Source organism: Bos grunniens, chromosome 12, assembly GCF_055505025.1.
Source record: "Bos grunniens cultivar Pamir isolate PY7600 chromosome 12, Bosgru_T2T1.0, whole genome shotgun sequence".
In the NCBI taxonomy this organism is placed as follows: domain Eukaryota; kingdom Metazoa; phylum Chordata; class Mammalia; order Artiodactyla; family Bovidae; genus Bos; species Bos grunniens.
This window is the reverse complement of record NC_141176.1, coordinates 39,412,261-39,439,035: the sequence shown is the minus strand read 5'-3', so window position 1 is coordinate 39,439,035 and position 26,775 is coordinate 39,412,261.

Sequence of the window (26,775 nt, the reverse complement as noted above, 5' to 3'; positions counted from 1 at the left end):
AACAATGAAATAAATTCATTGAGTTCAGTAGTACTTGAAGTTTTTTTTAAATTTTTTTTCCTTAAGAATCAAACTGGTGAATTCTACATATAAAATAAAGGAAAAAATAAATATCAATCCCCACCAACAAGATTATTAATGAAAAATCTAGTAGATGACTAGGAATCCTTTTAGTCTTTCTGGGTATTTAGTAAAATTAAAATTGTAAGATTTTGATGTAACATATGTTACTTCCAGTTTTTTTTCTTGAACAATAACAGCATTGCTCTTCCAATTTGTTCATTGTCTGAGAAATTCAGCAGAGAATTCTGAGGAAGTCCTAGAATGGGATGATGCATGTTTGAAAAGGAGGCAGGGTCAATAAATACATCTTGCAAGAAAGTATCATGGATCATCCAATAGAATTATTATCATTGAAAAAAATCAATATTCAACCAGTAAGATTTTGGGTCTTCATTATCACAGAAGTTAATATTACCTTGTTGCTGTTATTCAGTCTCTAAGTCATGCCCAACTCTGAAACCCTATGGACTGTAACACACCAAGTTCCTCTGTTCTCCACTGTTTCAGAGTTTGCTCAAGTTATGTCCACTGAACTGGTGATGTTATCTAACCACGTCATCCTCTGCTGCCCTCTTCTCCTTTTGCCTTCAACCTTTCCCAATATTAGGGTCTTTTCCAATAAGTCAGCTCTTCTCATCAGGTAGCCAAAGTATTGAAGCTTCAGCTTCAGCATCAGTCCTTCCAGTGAATATCAGGGTTGATTTCCTTTAGGAGTGACTGGTTTGATCTCCTTGCTGTCCAAGGAACTCAAAAAAGTCTTCTCCAACACCACAATTCAAAACACATCAATTTTTCAGTTCTCAGCCTTCTTTATGTCTAATCTCACATACATATATCACTACTGGAAAAAACCATAGCTATGATTAGATGGATCTTTGTCGGCAAAATGATGTCTCTGCTTTTAAATATGTTGTCTAGGTTTGTTATAGCTTTCCTTCTAAATAGCAAGCCTCTTTTAATTTCATGGCTGGAATCACCATCCACAGTGAATATAATATGCTATGCAGCACTTAAATTTGTATCAATTTTTTTTCTGTTCATACATAAAATATTACTAATATTTACTCTAATTCTAATAATTATGTGTAAAATACTTCATAATTTCTAAGGCAGCCACATATTGGGGATAATGACAGCTTTGGTTCTTTTCAATGCTTCTTCCTTTCACTTTTATTTCTCACCTTGCTTTGCTGAGTAGGCACACCAGAATAATGTTGAATAGGTGGTTTGAGTAATGGGAGTAGTATCAGTTCAGTTCAGTCACTCAGGCATGTCCAACTCTTTGCGAACTCATGGAGTGCAGTATGCCAGGTTTCCCTGTCCATCACCATCTCTTGGAGCTTGTTCAGACTCATGCCCATTGATTCGGTGAAGCCATCCAATCATCTCATCTTCTGTTGTGCCCTTCTCATCCTGCCTTCAATCTTTCCCAGTGTCAGGGTCTTTTCCAAGGAGTCAGTTTTTCATATCAGATGGCCCAAGTATTGGAGTATCAGCTTCAGTATCAGTCTTCCAATGAATATTCAAGACTGATTTCCTTTAGGATTGACTGGTTGGATCTCCTTGCAGTCCAAGGAACTCTCAAAAGTCTTCTCCAACACCATAGTTCAAAAGTATCACTTCTTTGGCACTCAGCTTTCTTTACGGTCCAACTCTCACATCCATACATGACTACTGGAAAAACCATAGCTTTGACTAGATGGACCTTTGTTGGCAAAGTAATGTCTCTACCGTTTAATATGCTCTGTAGGTTGGTTATAGTTTTTCTTCCAAGGAGAAAACATCTTTTAATTTCAAGGATGCAGTCACCATCTGCAGTATTTTGAAGCCCCTCAAAATAAAGTCTCTCATTATTTCCCTATTTGCCATGAAGTGAATGGGACAGGATGCCATGATCTTAGTTTTCTGAATACTGAGTTTTAAGCCATCTTTTTCACTCTCCTCTCTCACTTTCATCAAGAGACTTTTTATTTCTTCTTCACTTTCTGCCATATCTGTGGTGTCTTCTGTATATCTGAGGTTATTGATATTTCTCCTGACAATCTTGATTCTAGCTTATGCTTCATCTAGCCCAGTGTTTCTCATGATGTACTCTGCATATAAGTTAAATAATCAGGGTGACAATAAATAGCCTTGATGTACTCCTTTCCCAATTTTGAACCTGTCTTTTGCTCCATGTCTGGTTCTAACTGTTGCTTCTTCACCTACATACAGGCTTATTTCTGAGGTTAAATATGTATATGATATCTGAATTAATGATTATTTTACCCCCTGCTTTAATAAGTTTTTTTTTTTTTCAGAAAAAGTCCCTTTTTAATTCTAGATTTATAAAAAAAAAAACCTTTCAAAATAATGAATATGTATATATATGTGTCTTCATATACAGTGAAAGAGAGAGAGAGAGAGAGTTCTACTTTTTTTCTTTAGCATGTGTTGATATAATCATATGTTTCTTCTTTTGTTGTGCTAAATTGCATTCAGTGATCTAATGTTTATTCAACCAACCGGCATCCCTGGAATAAACTTAACTGGATTACAACATATTATTTTTCAAATATTCCTAGCTTTTATTTGCTCATATTTTCTGTCTTTTTCTAGGAAAATATGATAACACATTTATAGATACTTGAAAAATGCAGAGCAAAGTTACATATAGTTCCACTATGTATTACAATTGTATTTTAAGTCGGTAAGTTGAAATTTTTAGTTGAAGTTTCAAACTCTCAAAAATTAATAGAATGAGTAGACAGAAGACTAAAATGATATAATTGATTTTAAAAGCCCTATGAAACCAATACATCATAATTAAGATTTATATAATTTTTACACAACAGAGGGATAAATATGTTATTCAGGTTCCCTCAGACTATAAACCAGGAGACACTAGTATGTGTCCATGAACATAAAACAAGGAGCAAAATTTTCATGGTCTCTAGGTACTGAAATAATACTGAGTAGGTTCTCTTATCAGTGTGGAATTATATTAGAAATCATATCAAAAGATAATTAAAAGAAACCCACATATTTTCAAGTGAAATGTGACATTTACCCAGAGAGATCTTTGACTTAGCCATTACATACCTCAATAAAATTAGAAGACTGAAAAAGCACAGAGGATGATTTGCAGAGAAGAAAGCATTTAAATGAATTTGTTCAAGTTTAATTTAAATTTTTTGCACTCAGTATCATGAGAGTTTTAAATTAGTAGCATCATTTTTTTCATAGAATTTTCTTTTTAATGCTCTGAGGAAGCAGGCTATATTCCTTTTACTCATTGTATCCTATTATTAAATTTTTTTTAAAGTCTAGAGCATCTGAGTTGTGTCTCTTGTTTTACTTCTAGTACTCTGTTTGTGTGCCTACTATTTTTTTTTTTTTTTTTTCTTGATCAGTCTCACCAGAAGCTTGTCAGTTTTATTAGACTTCTCAAGGAAACAACTTTGGCTTTTTTTGTTAGCAGCCATGTGTTTGATTTCTGTTTTATTACTTTCTACTCTTGACTCTTTTCTTCTCTTTTCTTTAGATTTGCTTTACAGGTCTTTTATCAATTTCTTAGGAAGTATACTCTGCCAAGGTCATTATTTTTCTTTTCTATATATACATTTAGGTCAAAAGTCAATAAACATTTTCTTATAAATGAGCAGATAGTGAATATTTGAAATTATATGTGCCACACACAGATTTTTGAAAATAGAAATATCTTTGTATTTTTTCACAATCTTTTAAAAGTCTATCAAAAAGATTCTTAATACTTGTATGAAAAGAATAGTACACTGCATATGTTGACACCTGATTTGTTACGTTTCCTTCTAAGTATTACTAATATAATAGATTCAGCTAACAAGTTTTAAAATACTATATTAATTTCAGTTTGTTTTCAATTTCCTGTAGAACTGTGAATTTGATTCATGAGTATTTGAAAACCCTTTTCTTAACTTCTTAACATTTATTTTTTGGTTATCATTGATTTTTAATTTTTAACTTATTCATTTTCTGTGTAATGTTAACTGTAACAAACTTCCAAATCTTTGCTACTTGTGGCATCCTTTGCAACAAGTAAAAATTTAATGTATGTTTAAAAGGAGAGTGTTTCCTCTAGTTGGATTCAGTGTGCTATAGAATATTATAGAGCTATCATAATATTATATATCTATAGATTAACCTTTTAAATTTTTAGTCAAAGTTTCTATATTATCTAAATCTTTCACTATTTGTTTTATCAATTCTTAAGCAATGGTTTAAAGTACTTTCGTATGTTCATATATCTTTCTATGCTTCTGGTTTCTAAAAAAATTTGAGGCTGTGCTACTTTTGTGTGTGAACTAAATTTATCTTTCATGAGTAATTGAAATTTTAATCCTTATGAAGTAATTTTATTTATTTCTGGTAATTTTAGTTTTTAAAAAATTATTTTTGTTTTGTTTTTTGCTGCCTGCCTGCTACTGATATTAGGAGACTTCCCAGGTGGCACAGTGATAAAAATTCCACCTGCTAATACAAGTGACACAAGAGAGGCAGGCAGGTTCAGTTCCTGGGTTAGAAAGATACCGTGAAGCAGCAAATGGCAATCCATTCTAGTATTCCTGGATGGAAAATTCCATGGATAGAGGAGCCTGGTGGGCTACAGTTCAGATTAAAAAGAGATATGACAGAGCACACACACACACACACACACACACACACACACACACCAGTATTACCAAAACAGCTTTTGTTGTTGTTTATAGCATCATCATGCATCACTTTACTTTTTGTATTTTAATTTTCCTGCATCCTTATTTTATATTGCTTCTCCTGAAAATAACATATTTCTAACTGCATTCTTTTATCCAATGTCATATTATTTCAGAATTTAGTAAATTTACATTTATTTTAATTACTGAGGTATATTATGTATGGTATCTTATATATTATTCATTTGTTGGTCTTTTTCATTTAGTTATTTCTTGGTGTAGATTTATTCTACTTTATACCTCTTGGAATATGTAGCTTGGTGTTTTCATGAGTTCTGGAATTTTTCAGTCATTATCTCTTCAAAGAAATTTTTGGAGCATAATGAATAAGAGTATAAATAAAACTAAATTAAATATGATCTAATTTTTAAACTAGATAATCGATAAATGAGTTTATATCTGTATATAAAATAACTCCTCACTCATACATTGTATAAACACAGTCAGATACAAAAACTTAATTTTATGGCTCAATGCATTTTACAAACAACACATCCATGTAAACTGGATTAAACACTCCAGAAATGCCCCCTCTGCTGCCCCTTATATATATTAGATCAAACCTTTCTGAGGGTAACCACTGTCTTGACCTCTACTACAGAACCGCTTTGTTTGATTTTATATTTATTTAAAATGAGTCATGAAAAATGTACTCTTTTTAGATTCTTTAGGTCAACGTGTTTGGGTTTGAATTATTGATTTTAGTAATTATATTTTTAATTTCTAGAATTCTTTTTCAAATGTTTACTCTGTACTAATGCTTTACTTATATCTTTTATTTATTGAAAAAATTTTTGTACTAGTTATACTCTCCTACAGATTCTTGCAATGTGGAGAGGTTTTATGGTTTTTGCTTTCATTATCTCTTTATTCTGTTGATTTTAATTCATGTTACCTTATTTGTGTGTGTACATGTTTAGTCATATTTATTTATTAACTATGTATAGTTTATTTCCTAGAAAATTTTAACTATGGAAATATGCAAAATGTGGGATAAATTTGGATCACTGAAGGAAAAAAAAATTACATTTATTTCTGTACGACACAAAAAAGAAATATTATTCTGTGACTTAGGACAACATTCTGGAATTTAGATTTCTCTGGCCGCTCAGTCACAGTGAATTTGAGAAATATCCTTTGTGAAGCCTAGCTCTCTCTCTCTCTCTCTCTCTTTTTTTTTTCTTTTTTTTATAAATTCTCATGTTGTATTCATTTATAGGTACTGGTTGGAGGTGGTGACACTGTTTATTTTTAGTTTAGCCTTAAACTAAGGGCATGAATATTTGAGATGCTATCTCTTGGTCTCTGTTGGGCTATATCTGTTCTATAAGTCTTAGGTAGCTAAAAAAAGCATATACTTATGTTCACTAAGTTTGGAAAATTCCCTCAAGGAAAATTTGACTTTCATAATCTACTTACTTTTCTAAGTTCCTGCCTTCATGTCTTTTTGTCTGAAGGATTTTTTGTATTTTTTTTTTCTGCTAGCACATGGCTACATAAAAAGATGTTTTTATATGATATTGAACTTTTTTTTTTAAATATCAGTCTAGCCATCTAGTGCACCATGTTTATGAAAATGGAAGTCAACACAAATATTTCATAGGGTGTTTTGATCCTTATAGCGAGTTTTCCATTGAAATATCTACTTATTTATTAATTTCTAGTTTTACTTAGAGAAAATATGGCATTTAGTCCAAAAAGAGTCCATATTTCTACTTCTTATAAATTACTGATTTTTGTGACATAAGTGTAATCATCATTTCATAACACATCCAATGTTATAATCTCCTCTGAGATTTAATACATTTAATACACATATGTTAAATGTGTACAATTTCCTTAATTATGATTTCCAGGCTTATAGGCTCATACATTTTGTTTTATGCAACATCTATTGCCTTCATTCAGTTCACAAGAAATTGAATTATCTTACTTTTGAGATACATACAAATGTAAATTGGTAAAAAGAAAAAATATTTCCTTTTGCTACAGTTTTGTCATCTTCTGTTTCTACTTTCTTCTCTCATCTTTGCCCTGTGTGTCTCCAGATTTTTGAGTAACCTGATGAACATGAACTCTCAAAGCTGCATGAGGTAAATTAAATATTTAATATCTATAATAGCCAAATACATCCATTTTATCATAGAACTTTCCACACCAATGGTACTGAAAAAATTGCATTAATAGCAAATTGTCAAAAGCTTCTCCCACAAATGTTTTAGAAATGCTTTCAGCCTTCATTTAATACTTACACAATTCTTTTTTAAAAATCAGACTTACCAATATTGTACCATCTGAAATTCAGCTTGAGATTTCTGATTGATTTTTAAAATATATCTTCTAATATCTTTTTTCCAGCAGATAATTATGGACACTGTTTATTTCCTTTGTGTGATTTTTAATAGTTTTTAACAACTTGTGTTAACCTCATCAAAAATTTTATTAAAACTTATTACAAGGCATGTTAGTATATATTTAACTGGTAAAGTGGAAAATTATAATATATCCAATTATAATTTATCACCCTAAGATGTTACATTGCAAAAGCAATTAGTTGTTTAAGATTGGTTTCCAAACATGGTGGCTCAGAAATACATTGTGTGGGTAAGCTTGATGAGGGTGAAAGAAGAGAGTGAAAAATTGGCTTAAAATTCAACATTCCAAAGGTTCCATCACTTAATGGAAAACAGAAGGGGGAAAAGTGTAAGTAGTAACAGATTTTATTCTCTTGGTTTCCAAAATCTCTGTAGAGGGTAACAGCAGTCGTGGTATTAAAAGACACTTACTCCTTGGAAGGAAAGCTATAGCAAACTTAGATAGTGTATTAAAAAGTAGAGGCATCACTGCAAACAAAGATCCATATAGTCAAACTATGGTATTTCCAGCAGTCATGTACAGATCTGAGAGTTGGGCCTTAAAGAAGGCTGAGTGCCAAAGAATTATTGTTTTCAAATTTTGGTGCAAGAGTCGACTCTTACGGGTCCCTTGGACTGCAAGGAGATCAAATCAATCAATCCTAAAGGAAATCTATCAACCCTGAATATTCATTGAAAGAACTGATGCTGAAATTGAAGCTCCAATATTTTGGCAACCTAATGTGAAGAGATGATTCACTGGAAAATACTCTGATGCTGGGAATGATTGAAGGCAAAAGAAGTGAGTGGCAGAGGATGAGATGGTTAGATACCATCACCAACTCAATGAATATAAATTTGATAAAATGCTGGGAAATAGTGAAGGACACGGGAGCCTGGCATGCTGCAGTTCACTGGATCTCAAAGAGTCTGATACAAATTAGCCACTGAAAAACAACAAAAAGCTTGAAAAAATATTGATGTTACAGAAGAGCTAAAAAAGCCTTTGTCAATAATGTTTCAATATTTCCTATCTGCCATGTTCCTTGGAGAAAGGTTATGAGTATACATGATGCCCAGCTCAAGTGGCACAGTCCTACAGCTGAACCTACTCGGGACTATCAGAAATTAGTTACAATGTAACTTTCTTCCAGTGTCAAACAAACACAGAGGAAAAAGTCCCAAACAGTTAAACTTTACAAGTAGCTCCATTTTTTAATTTTTCTTGCCAATTGTAGCATGACTCTCAGGTACCCCAACAAAGTTTGTCTGGCAAGAGTTTAATTCTGAAATATCTCTCTTCATAGGAGAGACAGGTCATTTTTAATTCTGACAACTTGACTATAAACATAGTTTCTAGGCTGGTTTACAGCAGTTTCAGGAATGCCACCCTAGAGCATTTCACTTCCCTTGGAATCTCATTTAGCAAAATACAAACACAGGAACATTTACTTTAAAAATAATTATACTGAAAAATGGATATTGGTTTCCCAAGTTTCATATGTATGTATATCCACTTGAATACCGTGGATGGAGGAGACCAGGGGCAATACTAAGGAAGGGAGAAATTTCATATTCTCCATGTTCACATGCCCTGCACTAATGACCATTTTTCAGAACTGACAAAATATAAAAAAAAATAAAAGAACTCAATAAGCAGAAAAAAAAATGTAGAAAGCAAACAAACAAAAAAAATTGTTAAAAGATAAATAAATTAAAATAAACCTTAGCAAAGTTAAAAAAACAAAAACTGCCATGTAACTTTCTCCTAGACTACCAAGCAAGTCACCTATAGTAATTCTGTTTCTTGACTTTTCATTCAAATATGCCAAAGTTTGCATTAATATAAGTAAGATTAGAGAGGTTAAACAAAAGTGTTAGTGGTACATGAGTCTGGAAAAGAAATAAGCAAATGTTATGGAGGTCCTTTAGAGATCTGGAATTTCCCATACTAGTTCTAGATAATAAATGCTGTATCAGTTTAGTGAAACAGTCATATCCAATAATAATTGTAAGATTATCTCTTATTTCAATTATAATGATCATAATTTTTATACTATTAGTTCTTGGAGACTACACAACTTGCATCACCAATATTTGGATTCTACACTTAACTCCTTTCTATATTTAACAAGTTTATTGATAGCTCTGTAAAAAGCATGCCTAAAAAATACTACTGTCTGCCTTGGAGTCAATGCCTTTGGTAATTCTAGCCATTCAAGTAAATGAAAATTAAAGAGGAAAATTACTTCCTTATACATAGATTTGTGATAGAAATAATACCATTGAACCATTACTGATACTTTTAGTAACAATAGTAAGCAAACATTTATTGAGCACCCATGGTTGCTAGACACAATTCTAAGTGCTTTATTTTAATTGTTTTTTAACATTAATTAATTAATTTTTTTCGCATGGAAGTAGAGCTAATTTGAACCCAGGTCTCCTGCATTGCAGGTAGACTCTTTACCATATGAGTTACTAGGGAAGCCCCATAATTAATTTGCAACACAGTGTTACTTTCTGCTGTAAAGCAAAGTTATTCAGTTATATATGTATACATACATACATACATATTTTTTATATTCTTTTCCATTATGGCTTATCTCAGGATATTGCAGGTTGTTCTCTGTGCTATACAGTAGGACCTTGTTGCTTATCCATTCTATATATGAGTGTGTATAAGTGTTTTGTTTTTAATATTCACAGAAATCCTGTTAAGAACTACTGTTATAAAATTTTACACATTAGGAATTTGGTCATTAGGTGTTTAGATAACTTGCTCACAGTCACACAGCTAAAAGATTAAGCTGAGAAATTAAACCACAGTTTTTGAACCTACAGGCTTTACACCTTACTACACAGTGAAAATCTCTGACACCATCATTATTATTTCTGAAAGCAATTTTCTAAGTAGAAATACCATAAGATTTTTCACATATAATAAATGTTTTTATTTAGCACAGTAATTTAGTCTCGACAGAAAGTAGTTGTAATTAATTTCAAGGCAATAAGTGCCATCAAATTTTAAATTTGTATCTACTGCATTTCACCATTTCAAGCAATAACTATGAAACATGCTTTAGGAAAAGTATCATTTTTGTATCTGACTATGAATACAGTACAATTCTTCTGACCATTAAGTTTCTTGCTTTTAGATGGCCCTTTTACCAATTGATTTTATTTACTTTCAAAATGACATTTCAACAGAGGCATCCACTCTCATTTCCATGCTCCTTTGACATTTCTGTGACTTAGAGTGCAAGAAAGTGCTTGCCAAAGACTTGCTAGATTGATGTTGGGAGGAAAGAAAGAAAAATTCTGCACATAGCAGATGTTTCTTTCCTACTTGTTGTGCCTATTACTTTGAAAAGCTGACATTACTTAAAAACAGATTTCAGATGTTCTATCTTTTTGGCAGCAAGAGTGAATGTGTGTTGCCCAACTAGAAGTGTGAATATTGTTTAAAGAGGCAAATTGAAGATGGATGATGAAGCAATGAATAAATTCTCAGGAATGTTTTGCTTTTTATCCTTCAATAAGCAGTTTAATACAAGAAAACCCTAAGTTGACTGGGCAAGTAACTTAGTTATGCAACTCACTTTGACCTTGTCAATATATGGCTACTACTCTTAATAATACTTAAACTGATGTATTTTCATTCTTTTCTATCTAATTTAATAAACTGCCCATAGGAATATTTCAGATGTTACATACAACTGCTTAGAAATTGTGTGTATGTGCATGCGTGTGTGTGTGTGTGTATAGCACATGTTCAAAGTCATAGATGAATAATTTAGCCAAAAGCCATTGTGAAATTGTCACTATCTTCACAAGTTTCTGTTAAAACATAAGGCATCTTAGACAAATTATTACAAACATGCACCTCTCTGCAGGTAGACTAATTTGAAAAAAAATTTGCTCTATGGGGAATCAAATTATTAAAGGACATGTGTTTCTAGGCTAAATGCAACCCTATTCAGAGCCTTGAACAACTGAGCTTGAATTGGCTTGAATTCCATACTTGCGCCCTAACACATGTATTTAGACGGGGAACAAAATACTCAACTGAATTATTTTTTAAATTTTTATTGAAGCATAGCTGATTTACAATGCTGTTTCAGGTATACAAAATAGTTTCAGGTATACAAAAAAGTGAATCAATTATACATATATTCACTCTTTTTTTAGATTACTTTCCTATATAGGTCATTACAAAGTACTGAGTAGAATTTCCTGTGCTGCACAGTATATTGTTATTATTTATCTGCTTTACATATAGTAGTGTGTATATGTCAATCCCAGTCTCCCCAGTTTTCCCTCCTTTCCTTTCCTATCTGGTAACCATGAGTTTGTTCTCTATATCTGTGACTCTATTTCTGTTTTATAAATAAGTTTATTTATATCATGTTTTTTAGATTCCACATTTAATTATATCATATGATATTTGTCTTGCTTTGTTTGAATTACTTCACTTAGTATGATAATTTTTAGGCCTATCCATGTTGCTGTGCATGACAATATTTCATTCTTTCTTTTTTAAGGCATGTGTGTGTATGTATATGTGTATATATATATATATATATATATATATATATCACATCTTCTCTATCCATTCATATATCAATGGACATTTAAGCTACTTCCATGTCCTGAATATTGTAAATAGTGCTACAATGAACATTGCAGTGCATGCATCTTTCAAAATAGAGTTTTTCAAATATATGGCCGAAGTGGGATTGCTGGACCATTTGTTGTTGTTGTTCAGTCACTGTCAGTCTGACCCTTTGAGACCCAATGACTTAGTCTGCCAAGCTCCTCTGTCCATGGGGTTCTCCAGGCAAGAATGCTAGAGTGGGTTGCCATTTCCTTCTCAAGGGCATCTTCCCAACCCAGGGATTGAACCTGTCTACTGCGCTGGTAGGCAGATTCTTTACCATTGACCATCAAGGAGGCGCACTGGATCATATGGCAGCTCTATATTTAGTTTTTAAAGGAACCTCCATATTTTCTCCATAATAGCTCTACCAACTTACATTCCCACCAGCAGTATAAGAATGTTCTCTTTTTCTCCACACCCTCCCTAGCATTTATTGCATGTAGATTTTTTTACCCCCTTCATGTATCACTGCCTTCTCATGGCAAAGGGTTGTGCATAACTCAATGAAGCTTTGAGCTATGCCATGCAGGGCCAGCCAAGATGAACTAGTCAGAGGGGAGAATTTTGGAAAAAAATGTGATCCACTGGAGGCAGGAATGGCAAACCACTCCAGTATTCTTGCCACAAATATCCCAAGAACAGTATAAAAAGGCAAAAGGATAAGACACTGAAAGACATCCCAGACTGAAAGGTGTCCAAAATGTTACTGGGGAAAAGCAGAGAGCAATTCTAAGAGTTCCATAAAGAATGAAGCTGCTAGAACAAAGCTGAAAAACGCTCGGTTATGAATATGTCTGGTGAGTAAAATCTGATGATGTAAAGAAAAATATTTCATAGGAACCTGGAATATTAGGTTCATCATGATGTCTAGTTACTCAATCATGTCCAGCTCTTTGTGACCCTATGGACTTAGCCTACCAAGCTCCTATGTTCATGGGATTTCCCAGACAAGAATTCTGTAGTGCATTGCCATTTCCTTCTCCAGGGGATTTCCCCAACCCAGGGATTGAACCCAAGTATCCTGTGCCTCCTTCATTGGCAGGTGGATACATTACCACTGAGCCACCAGGGAAGGCAAGTTGGATGTGGTCAAGCAGAAAATGGCAAGAATAAACATCAACATCCTAGGAATGAGTGAACTAAAATAGATGAGAATGGGTGAATTTAATTCAGATGACTATTATATCTACTACTGTTTGGAAAAATCTCATAGAATAAGCAAAGTTGTCCACATAACCAACAAAAGAGTCCAAAATGCAGTACTTGTGTGCAATCTCAAACATAACAGTATGAGATCAGTTAATTTCCAAGGCAAACCATTCAACATCACAGTAATCCAAGTTTATGCTTCAACAACTGATACCGAAGAAGCTGAACAGTTCTATAAGACTTTCCAGGACTAACAACAACAACAAAAAGATATTGTTTTCATCATAGGGGGTTGAAATGCAAAAGTAGGAGATCAATAGATACTTGGAGTAACAGGCAAGTTTGGCCTTGGAGTACAAAATGAAGCAGGACAAAGGCTAATAGAGTTTTGCCAAGAGAATGCACTGGTCATAGTAAACATCCATTTCCAACAACACAACTGATGACTACACATGGGCAGCACCAAATGGTCAATATGAAAATCAGATTGATTATATTATTTGCAGCTGAAGATGGAGAAAATCTATACTCAGCCAAAACAAGACCTGGAGCTGACTGTGGTTCAGATCATCTGCTAAGGAAGATTCAGGCTTAAACTGAAAAAAGTTGTGAAAACCACTAGGCCACTCTGGTATGTCCTAAATCAAATCCCATATGATTACATAGTGGAGGTAATGATTCAAGACATACAATCTGATAGACAGCATGCTTGTAACTCATCCAGCATTTCACTTTTTTTTTTTTTTTTTTTGGACTACAGAGAAAGCAAGGGAATTCCAGAAAAAAACATCTATTTCTACTTCAATAACTAAGTTAAAGCATTTTAATGTGTGGATCATAGTTTCACAACAAACTGTGGAAAATTCTTAAAGACATGGGAATACCAGACCACCCTATCTGTCTCCTGAGGAACCTGTATGTGGGTCTAGAAGCAGCAGTTATAACTTGACATGGAACAATGAACTGATTCAAAATTGGGAAAGGAGTCCTTCAAGGCTCTATATTATCACCCTGCTTATTTAATTTGCAGAGTATATCAGGTGAAGTACTAGGTGAGTTACAAGGTGGAAGAACTCTGTCTGCCAGACTCAAGGCATGAGATCTGGTAGACAGAATACTGGAACAACTATGGACAGAGGTTCATAACAGTATATAGGAGGCAGTTACTAACACCATTCCAAAGAAAAACAAATGTAAAAAGGCAAAGTGGTTGTCTGAAGAAGCTTCACAAATAGCTGAGGAAAGAAGAAAAGTGAAAAGCAAGGGACAAAGGGAAAGATATGCCCAACTGAATGTAGAGTTCCAGAGACTAGCAAGGAGAGATAAGAAGGACTTCTTCAATGAACAGTGCAAAGAAATACAGGAATACAAGAGAATGGGAAAGACTAAAGATCTCCTCAAGAAAATTGGAGATTTCAAAGGAATATCTCATGGAAGGATGGGCATGATAAAGGACAGAAATTATAAGGACCTAACAGAGGCAGAAAGGATTAAGAACATGTGGCAAGAATACACAGAAGAGCTATACAAAAAGATCTCAATGATCAATATAACTGCTATGCTATGGCCACTAACCTAGAGCTAGACATTCTGGAGTGTGATGTCAAGTGGAATTCAGGAAAAATCACTATAAAGCTAGTAGAGGTGATGAATTCCAGCTGAGATCTTTAAAATTCTAAAAGATGATGGTATTAAAATGCTGCACTTAATATGTCAGCAAATTTGAAAAGCCAAGCTGTGGCCACAGAATTGAAAAAGATGAGTGTTCCTCCCAATCCCACCAAAGGGAAGTGCTAAAGAATGTTCTAATTATTGGACAATAGCACTCATTTCCCATGCTAGTAAGATAATGCTCAAAATCCTTCAAGCTCGACTTCAGAAATACTGGAATTGAGAATTTTCAGATGTACAAGCTGGGTTTAGAAAAGGCAGAGGAACCAGAGATCAAATTGCCAACATTTTATAGAGAAGGCAAGGGAATTTCAGGAAACAACAACAACAACAACATCTATTTCTGCTTCAATGACTAAGCTGAACCCTTTTCCTGTGAGGATCACAACAAACTGTGGAAAATTCTTAAAGACATGGGAATACCAGACCACCTTACCTGTCTCCTGAGGAACATGTATGCAACATGTTACAGAAGCAACAGAAGCAACAACTACAACTGGACATAGAACAGTGAACTGGTTCAAAACTGGGAAAGGAGTACTTCAAGGCTCTATATTACCACCCTACTCACTTAACTTATATGCAGAGTACATCACGTGAAGTGCTGGGTGAGTTACAAGCTGGAATCAACATTGCCAGGAGAAATAACAACAATCTCAGATATGCAGATAATATCATACAAATGACAGAAAGAGAAGGGGCACTAAAGAGCCTCTTGATGAGGGTGAAAGAGGAGAGTGAAAAAAATGGCTTAAAACTCAACACTCAAAACACTAAGATCATGGCATCTGGTCCCATTCAGTTCAGTTCAGTCCCTCAGTCATGTCCGACTCTTTGCGATCCCCTGATTCGCAGCACGCCAGGCTTCCCTGTCCATCACAATCTCCAGGAGTTCACTCAAACTCACGTCCATCGAGTCAGTGATGCCATCCAGCCATCTCATCCTTTGCCGTCCCCTTTTCCTCCTGCCCCTAAACCCTCCCAGCATCAGACTCTTTTCCAATGAGTCAACTCTTCGTGTGAGGTGGCCAAAGTACTGGCGTTTCAGCTTTAGCATCATTCCTTCCAAAGAATGCCCAGGGCTGATCTCCTTTACAATGGACTGGTTGGATCTCCTTGCAGTCCAAGGGACTCTCAAGAGTCTTCTCCAACACCACAGTTCAAAAGCATCAATTCTTTGCTGCTCAGCTTTCTTTACAGTCCAACTCTCACATCCATACATGACTACTGGAAAAACCATAGCCTTGACTAGATGGACCTTTGTTGGCAAAGTAATGTCTCTGCTTTTGAATATGCTATCTAGGTAGGTCATAACTTTTCTTCCAAGGAGTGAGCATCTTTTAATTTCATGGCTGCAATCACCATCTGCAGTGATTTTGGAGTCCCCTCCTCAAAAAAAAAAAAAAAAAAAAGTCAAACACTGTTTCCACTGTTTCTTCATCTATTTGCCATGAAGTGATGGGACCAGATGCCATGATTTTCATTTTCTGAATGTTGAGCTTTAAGCCAACTTTTTCACTCTTCACTTTCACTTTCATCAAGAGGCCTTTTAGTTCCTCTTCACTTTCTGCCATAAGGGTGGTATCATCTGCATATCTGAGGTTATTGATATTTCTCCCAGCAATCTTGATTCCAGCTTGTGCTTCTTCCAGCCCAGCATTTCTCATGATGTACTCTGCATAGAAGTTAAATAAGCAGGGTGACAATATTCAGCCTTGACATACTCTTTTCCTATTTGGAACCTGTCTGTTGTTCTATGGCCAGTTCTAACTTGCTTCCTGACCTGCATGTAGTTTTCTCAAGAGGCAGGTCAGGTGGTCTGGGATTCCTATCTCTTTCAGAATTTTCCACAATTTATTGTGATCCATACAGTCAAAGGCTTTGGCATAGTCAATAAAGCAGAAATAGATGTTTTTCTGGAACTTTCTTGCTTTTTCCATGATCTAGCAGATGTTAGCAATTTGATCTCTGGTTCCTCTCCCTTTTCTAAAACCAGCTTGAACATCTGGAAGTTCACGGTTCATGTATTGCTGAAGCCTGGCTTGAGGAATTTTGAGCATTACTTTATTAGCATGTGAGATGAGTACAATTGTGCAGTAGTTTGAGCATCCTTTGGCATTGCCTTTCATTGGCATTGGAATGAAAACTGACCTTTTCCAGTCCTGTGGCCACTGCTGAGTTTTTCAAATTTGCTGGCATATTGAGTGCAGCACTTTCACAGCATCATCTTTCAGGATTTGAAATAGCTCAACTGAAATTCCATCACCTCCACTAGCTTTGTTCATAGTGATGCTTTCTAAGGCCCTCTTGACTTCACTTTCCAGGATGTCTGGCTCTAGGTGAGTGATCATACCATTTCTTCATGGCAAATAGAAAGGTAAAAAACAGAAGCAGTGACAAATTTAATTTTCTTGGGCTCCAAAATTACTGCAAACTGTAACTGCAGCCATGAAATTAGAAGACATTTGCTTCTTGGAAGAAGAGCTATTCCAAATCTAGGCAGCATATGGAAAAAACAAAGGGATCACTTTGCTGACAAAAGTCTGTATAGTGTAAGCTATGATTTTTCCAGTAGTCATGTAGGGATGTGATATTTGTGACAATAAAGAAGGCTGAGCATGGATGAAGTGATCTTTTGAATTGTGGTGCTGGAGAAGCCTCTTGAGATTCTATTGACAGAAAGGAGATCAAACCAGTCAATTTTCAAGGAAATCAACCTCAAATACCCTTTGGAAGGATTTATACTAAAGCTGAGGCCTCAGTACTTTGGCCACCAGAAGTGAACTGTTGACTCATTTGAAAAGACCCTGATGCTGGGAAAGATTAAAGGCAAAAGGAGAAGAGGCTTAGAGGATGAGATGGTTGGAGGGCATCACTGACTCAATGTACATGAACATGAACAAACTCCAGGAGAAAATGAGGGACAGGGAGGCCTGATATGCTGAAGTCCATGGGCTGATAAAATGTTGGAAATGATTAGCAACTGAACAACAACAACACTGACATCAGACTTTTTGACACTGGCCATTCTAACTGATGTAATGTGATACCTCATGGCAGTTTTCATTTGCATTTCTCCAATAATTAGTGATGTTGAAGCATATTTTTGTATGCTTCATATTTTTGGCCATCTATATATCTTGCTTGGAGAAATATCTATTCATATCTTCTGCCCCTTTTTAAAATCAGATTTATTGCTTTTTTGACATGAGCTGTTTGTATATTTTGTAAATTAATCTCTTGTCACATGGTTGGTTGCTGTATTTGCAAATATTTTCCTCCATCCCATGGGTTGTCTTTTCATTTTGTTTATGGTTTCCATTACTGTGCAGAAAGTTTATTGTTTAGGTTCCATTTGTTATTTTCATTTATATTCCCATTACTCTGAGAGAAAATGCATTGCTGTGATTTATGTCAGAGAGTGTTCTATGTTTTCTTCTAAGAATTTTATAGTGTCCAGTGTTATATTTAGGTCTTTGATCCATTTAAAGCTTATTTTTGTGTATGGTGTTAGAGAATGTTCCAATTTGATTCTTTAACATGTAGCTGTCCAATTTTCTTAGCATCACTTACGAAAAAGACTAAGACTGTATTCTCTCCATTCAGTATTCTTGTCTTCTTTGTCATAGATTAATTAAGCATATTTAAGTGATTCCCTCCACCCCTGGTCTTTCTTTCCTGTTCTGTTGATCTATTTTTCTGTTTTTGTGCTGGTACCATACTCTTTTGATTACTGTAGCTTTTTAGGAGAGTCTGAAGTCAGGAACTCTCATTCTTTTAGCTCCATTTTTGTTTTACCTCAGCATTGATTATGCTCTCTAGTTTCTTCTGTGTTTTCATATACATTTTAAATGCTTTCTTTGAAAAATGACATTGGTAATTTGAAAGGAATTGCACAGAATCTGTAGCTATTTCAAGTAATATAGATATTTTCACAATATTTATTCTTTCCATCCAATAATATAATATATCCTTTCATCTGCTTATATCATCTCTGATTTCTTTCATAAATATCTTATATTTTTCAGAGTACAAATATTTTGTCTCTTTAGATAGATTTATTTCCAGGCATTGTATTATTTTTGATGCAATGTAAATGTGATTATTTGCATTATTTCTTTTTCTGTTCTTTCATTGCTAATGTATAGGAATGCAAGAAATTCCTGCGTATAAATTTTGTAACCTGCAAATTTACTGAGTAAATTGATGAGCTCCAGTATTTGGGAGAAGGCAATGGCACCCCACTCCAGTTCTCTTGCCTGGAAAATCCCATGGATGGAGGAGTCTGGTGGGCTGCAGTCCATGGGGTCGCTAAGTGTTGGACACGACTGAGCTACTTCACTTTCACTTTTCACTTTCATGTATTAGAGAAGGAAATGGCAACCCACTCCAGTGTTCTTGCCTGGAGAATCCCAGGGATGATGGAGCCTGGTGGGCTGCCGTCTATGGGGTTGCATAGAGTAGGACATGACTGAAGTGACTTAGCAGCAGCAGTAGTTTTCTGGCATTCTCTTTAGGAATTCCTCTGTATAGTATCATGCAATCTGCTAATAATGACAGTTTTACTTGTATTCCAATTTGGATTCCTTTTATTTCCTTCTCATCTCTGATTGCCATGACTAGACTTTCAAAACTTGAATTGAATTGATGACAAGAACATCCTTGTCTCATTCATGATCTTGAAGGAAATGCTTTCAGTTTTCCAACATGAAGAATGATGTTAGCTGTAGGTTTGTATATGTGGCCTTTACTACATTGAGATGTTTCCTTTCTGCCCACTTTCTAGAGAGCTTTTTATCATAAATTGGTGTTGAATTGTGTCAAAAGCTTTTTCTACATCTGTTGAGATAATCATATGTTTTTTATTCTTCAGTTTGCTAGTGTGGTGTTTCACACTGATTAGTTTGATGATATTGAATAAACCTTGCATCCCTGGGATAAACCCCACTTGATCATGGTGTCTGATCCTTTTAATGTATTATTGGATTTGGCTTGCTAGTATTTTGTTGAATGTTACTGCATCTATATTCATCATTAATATTGACCTGTAATTTTCTTTTTCTGTGATCTCTCTCTGGTATTGTTATGAATGCAATATTGGCCTCATAGAATGAACTTCAGTTTCCTTTCTTTTGTAATGTTTTGGAAGAGTTTCAGAAAGATAGGCATTAATTGTTCTCTAAGTGTTTGATCAAATTTGCATGTGAAGCCATTTGGTTCTGGACCTTTGTTGTAAATTTTTTAATCACTTTCAATTTCAGTACTTGTAAACAAACTGTTCATATTTTATGTTTCTTCAAGGTTGAGTCTTAGGAATGTTGTACCTTTCAAAGAATTTGTCCATTTCGTCTTTTTTTCCCCCCTATTTTGTTAGCATATATAGGACTTTCCACGTCGCTCAGTAGTAAAGAATACAACTGCAAATGCAAGAGACACAAGAGATGTGGGTTCAGTCCCTGGGTTGGGAAGATTCCCTGAATGAGGAAATGACAATCCACTTCAGTATTCTTGCCTGAAGATTCTCATGGACAGAAGAATCTGGCAGGCTACAGTCCATAGGGTTGCAAAGAGTCAGACATGACTTAGCACACATCACATGCAAAGCAAGCAGGTTGTTTATAGCAGTCTATTACGATCCTTTGTATTTCTGTGGTGTCCTTTGTAACTTCTTTTTCATTTCTAATATTATTCATTTGAACCCTCCACTCTTTTTCTTGGTGTGTCTACCTAAAGGCTTATCTATTTTGTTTATGTTCTCAAAAAAAAAAAAAAAAACAGCTTTTAGTTTCATTTATCTTTGTTATTGTTTTGCTCATCTTTATGTCGTTTGTTTCTGCTATGATCTTTATGATTTTCATTTTGGTTTCTTTGGGTTTTGGTTCTTCCTCTTTCTCTAGTTGCTTTAGCTGTACAGTTAGTTTGCTTATTTGAGATCTTCCTTGTTTCCTGAGGAAAAATTGTATTGTTATAAATGCTCCTTTTAGGACTGTTTTTGCCACATACTGGGGCTTCCCTTGTGGTGAATCCATCTGCAGTGCAGGATACCTGGGTTCAATCCCTGTGTAAGCCATAGGGTCACAAAGAGTCTGACACGACTGAGTGACTTTCACATCACATCATACATCACATTGCCACATACTATAGGGTATGGATCATTATGCTTTCATTTTCATTTGTCTCCATTTTATTTTTAATTTCCTATTTGATTTCTTCAGTGATCCATTTGTTGTTTAATGTATTATTTAGCTTCCTCCTGTTTTGCTACATTTTTTTTTCTTGTAGTTTATTTCTAATCTCATAGCATTGTGGTTGGAAAAGATGCTTGATATGAGTTCAATTTTATTAAATACACTGAAATTGATTAGTGACAGAAGATGTGATCTGTCCTGGAGAATGTTGGTGTGCACTTGAGAAGAAAGTGTATTCTGCTGCTTTCATATGAAATGTTCTACAAATATCAATTGACTCCATCATGTCTACTGTGTCATTTAAGGCCCATCTTTCCTTATCAATCTTCTTTCTAAAGAATATCTTTCCATTAATGAGAGTGGGATATTAAAATCTCTTGCTTCACTGGTAGCTCAGTGGAGAAAGAATCTACCCTCTATGCAAGGAGATGCAGACTGAATCTCTGGGTCAGGAAGAACCCTTGGATGAACCAATGGCTCATTGCAATTTTCTTGCCTGGAAAATTCCATGACAGAGGAGGTTAGTGGGCTACAGTCCATGGGGTCACAAAGGGTCACTAAAGACTGAGAGACTGAGCACACTAATATTGTGTTACTGTCAAATTCTACTTTTGTGACTGTTAGCATTCACCATATATATTGATGTGCTCCTATGATGGGTGCACATACATTTATAATTGTTATATATTCTTCTCATATTAACCCTTTGATTATTATGTCATGTCCATCATTGTTTCTTATCAGTTCAGTCACTCAGTTTTGTCGACTCTGCAAGCCCATGGATGGCAGCACACCAGGATTCCCTGTCCATCACCAATTCCTGGAGTTTGCTCAGATTCATGTCGATTGAGTCAGTGATGCCATTCAACCATTTCATCCTCTGTTGTCCCCTTCTCCTACTGCTATCAATATTTCCCAGCAACAGGGTCATTTCTAATGAGTCAGTTCTTGGCATTAGGTAGACAAAATATTGGAGTTTCACCTCAGCATCAGTTCTTCCAATGAATATTTAGGACTGATTTCCTTCAGGATTGACTGATTTGAACTCTTTGCAGTTCAAGGGAAACTCAAAAATCTTCTTCAACACCACAGTTCAAAGGCATCAATTCCTTGGTGCTTGGTTATTATTGGTCTAAATATCACATCCATACATGACTACTGGAAAACCCATAGCTTTGACTAGATGGAGCTTTGTTGGTAGTAATGTCCGAGAGGAGCTACCCCACGCCTGAGGTCAGGGGTGGCGGCCGAGAGGAGTAACCCCACATCCAAGGAGTGGTGGCTGCATGGGCGCAGAAGGGCTGAGAGGAGCTACTCCAAGTTCAAGGTTAGGAGGGGTGGCCGTCCAAGGTAAGGAGCAGTGGCTGCACTTTGCGAGAGCAGCCATAAAGAGATACCCCACGTCCGAGGTAAGAGAAACCCAAGTAAGATGGCAGGTGCTGATAGAGGGCATCAGAAGGCAGACACAGTGAAATCATAATCACAGAAAACTAGTCAAACTGATCATACAGACCACAGCCTTGTCTAACTCAATGAAACTAAGCCATGCCATGTGGGGCCACCCAAGAGGGACGGGTCATGGTGGAGAGGTCTGACAGAATGTGGTCCCCTGGAGAAAGGAATGGCAAAAAACTTCAGTATTCTTGCCTTGAGAACCCCATGAACAGTATGAAAACGTTAAATGATAGGATACTGAAAGAGGAACCCCCCCAGGTCAATGGGTGCCCAATATGCTACTGGAGATCAGTGGAGAAATAACTCCAGAAAGAATGAAGGGATGGAGCCAAAGCGAAAACAATACCCACTTGTGCATGCGACTGGTGATAGAAGCAAGGTCCAATGCTGTAAAGAGCAGTATTACATAGGAACCTGAAATGTTATGTCCATGAATCAAAGCAAATTGGAAGCGGTCGAACAGGAGATGGCAAGAGTGAACATCGACATTCTAGGAATCAGTGAACTAAAATGGATTGGAATGGGTGAATTTAACTCAGATGACCATTATATCTACTTTTGTGGGCAGGAATCCCTTAGAAGAAATGGAGTAGCCATCGTGGTCAACAAAAGAGTCCAAAATGCAGTACTTGGATGCAATCTCAGAAATGACAGAATGATCTCTGTTCATTTCCAAGGCAGATCATTCAATATCATGGTGATCCAAGCAGATGCCCCAACCAGTAACGCTGAAGAAGCTGAAGTTGAAAGGTTCTATGTAGACCTACAAGAACTTTTAGAACTAACATCCAAAAATATATTCTTTTCATTATAGGGGACTGGAATGCAAAATTTGGAAGTCAAGAAACACTTGGAGTAACAGGAAAATTTGGCCTTGGAGTATGGAATGAAGCAGGGCAAAGGCTAATAGTGTTTTGCTAAGAGAACGCACTGGTCATAGCAAACACCCTCTTCCAACAACACAAAAGAAGACTCTACACATGGATATCACCAAATGGTCAACACCGAAATCAGACTGATTATATTCATTGCAGCCAAAGATGGAGAAGCTCTACACAGTCAGGAAGAACAAGACCAGGATCTTACAGTGGCTCAGATCATGAACTCCTTATTGCCAAATTCAGACTTAAATTGAAGAAAGTAGGAAAAACCACTAGACCATTCAGATATGACCTGAATCAAATTCCTTATGATTATACAATGGGCGTGAGAAGTATATTTAAGGGACGAGATCTGATAGAGTGCCTGATGAACTATGGACGGAGGTTCATGACATTGTACAGGAGACAAGAATCAAGAACATTCCTACGGAAAGGAAATGCAAAAAAGCAAAATGTCTGTCGGAGGAGGCCTTACAAATAAATGTGAAAAGAATAAAAGTGAAAAGCAAAGGAGAAGAGGAAAGATATAAGCATCTGAATGCAGAGTTCCAAAGAATAGCAAGGAGAGATAAGAAAGCATTCCTCAGTGATCAATGCAAAGAAATAAAGGAAAACAACAGAATGGGAAAGACTAGAGATTTCTTCAAGAAAATTAGAGATATCCAAGGAACACTTCATGCAAAGATGGGCTCGATAAAGGACAGAAATGGTATGGATCTAACAGAAGCAGAAATAATTAAGAAGAAGTGGCAAGAATACACAAAAACTGTATAAAAAAGATCTTCATGACCCAGATAAACACATGGTGTGATCACTCACCTAGACCAGACATCCTGGAATGTGAAGTCAAGTGGGCCTTAGAAAGCATCACTACGAACAAAGCTAGTGGAAGTGATGGAATTCCAGTTGAGCTATTTCAAATCCTGAAAGATGATGCTGTGAAAGTACTGCACTCAATAAGCCAGTAAATTTTGAAAACTCAGCAGTGGCCACAGGATTGGAAACGGTCAGTTTTCATTCCAATTCCAAAGAAAGGCAATGCCAAAGAATGCTCAAACTACCGCACAATTGCACCCATCTCACACGCTTGTAAAGTAATGCTTAAAATTCTGCAAGCCAGGCTTCAGCCGTACATGAACCGTGAAGTTCCAGATGTTCAAGCTGGTTTTAGAAAAGGCAAAACAACCAGAGATCAAATTGCCAACATCTGCTGGATCATGGAAAAAGCAAGAGAGTTCGAGAAAAACGTCTACTTCTGCTTTGTTGACTATGACAAAGCCTTTGACTGTGTGGATCACAATAAACTGTGGAAAATTCTGAAAGAGATGGGAATACCAGACCACCTGACCTGCCTCTTGAGAAACCTATATGCAGGTCAGGAAGCAACAGTTAGAACTGGCCATGGAACAACAGACTGGTTCCAAATAGGAAAAGAGTACGTCAAAGATGTATATTGTCATCCTGCTTATTTAACTTTTATGCAGGGTACATGATGAGAAACACTGGGCTGGAAAAATCACAAGCTGGAATCAAGATTACTGGGAGAAATATCAATAACCTCAGATATGCAGATGACACCACCCTTATGGCAGAAAGTGAAGAGGAACTAAAAAGACCCTTTATGAAAGTGAAAGAGGAGAGGAAAAATTTAACTTAAAGCTTAAAGCTTAAAAATTTGACTTAAATTCAGAAAACAAAGATCATGGCATCTGGTCCCATCACTTCATGGGAAATAGAGGAGGAAGCAATGGAAACAATGTCAGACTTTATTTTTTTGGGCTCCAAAATCACTGCAGATGGTGATTGCAGCCATGAAATTAAAAGACATTTACTTCTTGGAAGGAAAGTTATGACCTACATAGATAGCAGATTCAAAAGCAGAGACATTACTTTGCCAACAACGTCCATCTAGTCAAGGCTATGGTTTTTCCAGTGGTCATGTATGGATGTGAGAGTTGGACTGTGAAGAAAGCTGAACACCGAAGAATTGATGCTTTTGAACTGTGGTGTTGGAGAAGACACTTGAGAGTCCCTTGGACTGCAAGGAGATCCAACCAGTCCATTCTAAAGGAGATCAGTCCTGAGTGTTCATTTGGGACTGATACTGAAGCTGAAACTCCAGTACTTTGGCCATCTCATGCAAAGTTGACTCATTGGAAAAGAGTCTGATGCTGAGAGGGACTGGGGTCAGGAGGAGAAGGGGATGATAGAGAATGAGATGGCTGGGTGGCATCACCAACTCGATGGACATGAATTTGAGTAAACTCCGTGAGTTGGTGATGGACAGGGATGCCTGGTGTGCTGCTATTCATGGGGTCACAAAGTGTCGGCACGACTGAGCAACTGAATTGAACTGAACTGAACATTGGTCATAGATTTTCTTCCAAAAAGCAAGTGTCTTTTAGTTACATTGCTGCAGTTACCACCTGCAGTGATTTTGGAGACCAAGGTAATAAAGCCTGTCACTGTTTCCATTGTTTCTCCATCTATTTACCATGAAGTGATGGGACCAGAAGCCATGATCCTTGTTTGTTGAATGTTGAGTTTTAAGCCAGCTGTTTCACTCTCCTCTTTCATTCCTCAAAAAGTTTTTAGTTTTTCTTCACTTTCTGCTATAAGGCTAGTGTCATCTGCATATCTCAGGTTATTGATATTTCTCCTAGCAATATTAATCCAGCTTGTGCTTCATCCAGCCTGCCATTTGGCATGATATACTCTGCATATGAGTTAAATAAGCAGGGTGACAATGTACAGCCCTGACGTACTCTTTTTCCTATTTGGAACCAGTCTATTGTTCGATGTCTAGTTCTAACTGTTGCTTCTTGACCCGCATACAGATTTCTCAGGAGGCAGGTTAGGTTGTCTGGTATTCCCATCTCTTGAAGAATTTTCCACAGCTTGCTGTGGTCTACAGAGTCAAAGGCTTTAGTATAATAGATAAAACAGAAGTATATGTTTCTTTTGCATTATTTTGCCTTTTTGATGATCCAGCAGATGTTGGAAATTTGATCTCTGGTTCCTCTGCCTTTTCTAAATCCAGCTGAACATCTGGAATTTCAGTCTTCATACACTGTTGAAGCCCGGCTTGAAGAATTTTGAGTATTGGTTTGCTAGCATATTAGATGAGTGCAATTGTGAAGTATTTTGAACATTCTATGGCATTTGCCTGTCTTTGGGATTGGAAATCAAAACTGACTTTTTCCATTCCCGTTGCCAGTTGTGGATGTGAATGGAGATAGAAGTAATCTCTGATGCAGTAAAGAACAATATTGCATAGGATCCTGGAATCTTAGGTCTATGAATCAAGGTAAATTGGAAATGGTCAACAGGAGATGGCAAGAATGAACATCAACATTTTAGGAATCAGTGAACTAAAATGGACTGGAGTGGATGAATTTGATTCAGATGAACATTATATCTACTACTGTAGGCAAGAATCCCTTAGAAGAAATGGAGTAACCCTCATAGTAAAAAAAAAAAAAAAAGAGTCTCAAATGCAGTACTTGGGTGCAATCTCAAAAACAACAGAATGATCCCTGTTGGTTTCCAAGGCAAGACATTCATTATCACAGTAATCCAAGTCTATGCTCCAACAAGTAATGCTGAAGAAGTTGAAGTTGA